At 44.6% G+C, this 3,397-nt stretch overlaps 1 long non-coding RNA gene across 1 annotated transcript; it reads left to right on the top strand.

Annotated features, from left to right (window-relative positions):
- The first annotated feature begins 777 nt into the window (after positions 1–777).
- LOC133239869 (uncharacterized) lies at positions 778–2,654 on the top strand. Its single transcript, XR_009734019.1, has 3 exons — positions 778–887; positions 1,466–1,668; positions 2,051–2,654. It is a non-coding gene; the product is annotated as an uncharacterized LOC133239869 (long non-coding RNA).
- Positions 2,655–3,397: the final 743 nt, after the last annotated feature.

Genomic DNA, 3,397 nt, shown 5'->3' with positions numbered 1-3,397 from the left:
GGCAACAAAATCAGCCCCATGTGCCGAAGGGTGAAAATAGGAAACGAGAGGCTGTAATATGTGCTACAGGCCTCCCTGGTGGCTCAGCAATAAAGAAGCTGCCTGCCAATGCTGGAAGCTCGTCCTGGGTCAGGAAGACCTCCTGGAAAAGGAAATGGGGACCCACTCCAGTATTCTTGCCTGGGGAATCCCATGGACAGAGGAGCCCTCGGCTACAGTTTATGGGGTTGCAAAAGAGTTGGATATGACTGAGCGGCTAAACAATAACAACAGAATGTGCTACGCTTCATGATTTCTCCAAAGAGGGTCCGTGAGAATTCTTTGGTTGGCACCCTAGCTGGTTAGTTATGTTGTAGCCACGCGTTCTGGGAAACAAACTCACTCAGAAGGACAATGCAGATAGTGGAGTGCAGTTTATTACACCGGCGGGCCCAAGGCAGAGAATCCTCTTAGCCAAGGACCCTGACCAGTTTTTGTGAAAACCTTATATACCCTAAGTGTACGTGCTCAAACCCACCTCCCCAAATTCTCTGAAACTAGTCTGAACAAAGGAAAAGAAAGATACAATCAAAGTTAACCCATGATTCATATGCCTTAAGCCTAGGTAGTTAACAGTGGACAATTAACAATAGGCCTGTGGTCATACCCCAATAAGCATAATAGAAATTATGATTCTATTCGGTTACACAGATAATTAGGGTATTCTTTTAGGCGACAGAGAGCCTAGGTACGAGCCCTGGGGCTCTTCCATGGGGAGGGGTTGTCTGGTTTTCCAGTTGGTGTGTCGTTTCCATAGATACTGGGCATAGAGCTCAAAGTCCACAATCCAGCCCAAGATGGAGTCCTGCTTTCAAGATGGAGCCTGTTCTGTCTGTTTCCTCCTTCACGTAGGCTTTGCTTTTAGCAGATATTGTAGTCAGTACACGGAGTAACAATAAGACACTCAACTTCAGGACCAAATGAGGAAGTACCAAAAGATAATGAGTGAAATCAGTAAATTATTGACTAAGGAGATAGAGATGCCCTAGGCTAATCAATGCCGTTATATCAGGACATCTGTACCAACTTATCTGAGGCTGGGACATAATAGGTGTTATTAACCAAGAGGAATAGGAATCAATTGTGCTTGCTTTATCTAGGGAAGGATGACTGCTAACAGGAGGGGCAAGGCTGAACACCACCCTCTCAAGGAAGGAGCTGGATGGCAGGAATTCAGCAGTGGGGGTGGGGGGTGGGGGTATGTAGAGGGAAGAAGTAACTGGCAGGCACTGAAACCCTCTATGTATTAAGCAACAGGCTGCTTCATCAGGTGTTCTGGGGCCTGGGAATCCCCGCGCTCTGATTTCATGATCATCACACAGCCTCTAAGGGACCTGGAAAATTAGAAGGAGCTGCTGAGATTGGGGTAAGTAGACGGAAAGATCTATCCTTCCTTATAATGTAATAAACTAGCATTCTGCTTTAGATCTCAGGTCTTCGGGAATAGTTGATGTGAGTCTGTCCTGGATACGAACAATTCTGGGGCTTCTGCATCAGCAAACCAGAACCCTGATCCTTGAACGCGATGAGCATGCCAAGGCTCTTTGTCCATTTTGACCATCCCGTCTGGAGGAAGCCAGTCTTGTTGGATCACAGCTCGGCTGATCTGCCGTGATGACAGCGCACATGGTGATTTTTTCATTTTGTATCAGTAAATAATTTCCTTGCAGCATGATGACAGTTTTCTGGTTCAAGGGCAACTGCAGCCAAATACCTGAACTAGAGAGAATAAGGATGCTTGCCTTGGTGTTACCGCTAACCACTTCTTTGATATTTCAAACTATGTAGTCAATTCCTCATCTATACATTCAAGGGAGTTCAGTATATGATCTTTGTAATTTGCCCAAGGTCACTACACTGATCAGTGACGATTGAACATTTACCCAGTTACACTTCTACTTGACTTCTCTTCTGTGTAAATTTGGGAGGAGAGCACGAGTTGGTGAGGGCAGAGAGTGTCCCAAGGGAATAGTGAGATCGCTCAAAGTGGATTTCCCTTCTCCATAACTAGCTGGAATCAGGTGAGATTACGTACAGACTTTTGTTATCTACATGAAGGCCTCATAGATCAAGAACCATTTCAGCTACAACCCAACCTCCCAACCTTCTTCATCTCACTGGAAACATATAGAGAATGATAATGATGGAAACTCACGTTTGTCTATTGCATGCTGGGGAAAATACTGCACTTGGTCACCCCAAGGATGAGGGATTCATCCATTCCGGCCCCTCCTGTCACCCATTTGGCCAAATACACTGGCTGGAATGCTGTGTTACAAGCCCTCTCTAACCAGGGTGCTACAAGGAATAAAAATAAATAAAACAATGAATGAAATAGACTAAGTTATCTTCTCTTCTTGGAATCTATCTCACCCCAAACTGGAAATACAGGTCACAGCCTCCTTCTGTCTCTCTTTATATAATGATGGTTTATTGTACAAGGGCTGCAGGTAGGAGAGAATGTGCTTCTTTGGTTTGGCGTCCTTCTTTAATGGAAGGCCACATTCTATTCTTTTGGCTTCTACAGTATTGCTTAATCTGTCGTTGCTTACTTCTAATTTATCATGACTATTTTCTGAGGCTGGAAGTCTGAGATCAACCTTTTGCATGGATGGTTTCTTCTGAGGCTTCTCTGGCTTGCAGGCAGCTGCCTTCTTGCTATGTGTTCAGATGATCATTTCTTAGTGGGTGCACCTGTTGGTGTCTTGGGTCCTAATCTCCTCTTATAAAGACACCGGTCATTAGATTAGGGCCCACTCTGATTATTGTAAATTAGTTACCTCTTTAAAAGTCCTATCTCCAAATTCAGTCACATTCCGAGGTTCAGGACTCCAACCTGTGAATTCGGAGTGGCACTCAACCCAGCCTGTAGCGTTTTCTGCAGTACAAGAGAAATGCTACATGCTCTGTTTTCTTCTTGGAAATCCACAAAGCCCATTTGTATATAAAATATTATACAAAGTCTTGAAAAATATTCAGTATTCATCTTTCACTCACCCCACTGTTTCATACATTTTAAAATCAAGGATCCTAAACTGTCTTTTGTCTCATATAGATTGGCTGGTAATATTGAACAATTGGACAGTGATCCTATCTGCCAACTGGTGCCAACAGCCAGGCCAGGAAGATGCATGAGAGATGGAGGAGAGCAGTACAGACTAGAACTCGGGGCTATTTCTCATCAGCACTGTCCTGCTCTCTCCCACCTCTAAGTCTTAAACTTTGAAGGTGCTTGCTGTAAATGGATGGTGAGAGATGGTTTTGTAAGTGTACAAGAGGGTTGGCCTTTGCTACATGGAATTGCCTCTTCCACCTGTACCCAAGGAATCTTCCAGATGCTAGGGGCCTGGAGCCTCCT

This window comes from Bos javanicus, chromosome 27, assembly GCF_032452875.1.
Source record: "Bos javanicus breed banteng chromosome 27, ARS-OSU_banteng_1.0, whole genome shotgun sequence".
NCBI lineage: Eukaryota > Metazoa > Chordata > Mammalia > Artiodactyla > Bovidae > Bos > Bos javanicus.
The sequence above is the reverse complement of the archived record's forward strand: the minus strand, read 5'-3'. Positions and strand labels throughout refer to the sequence as shown.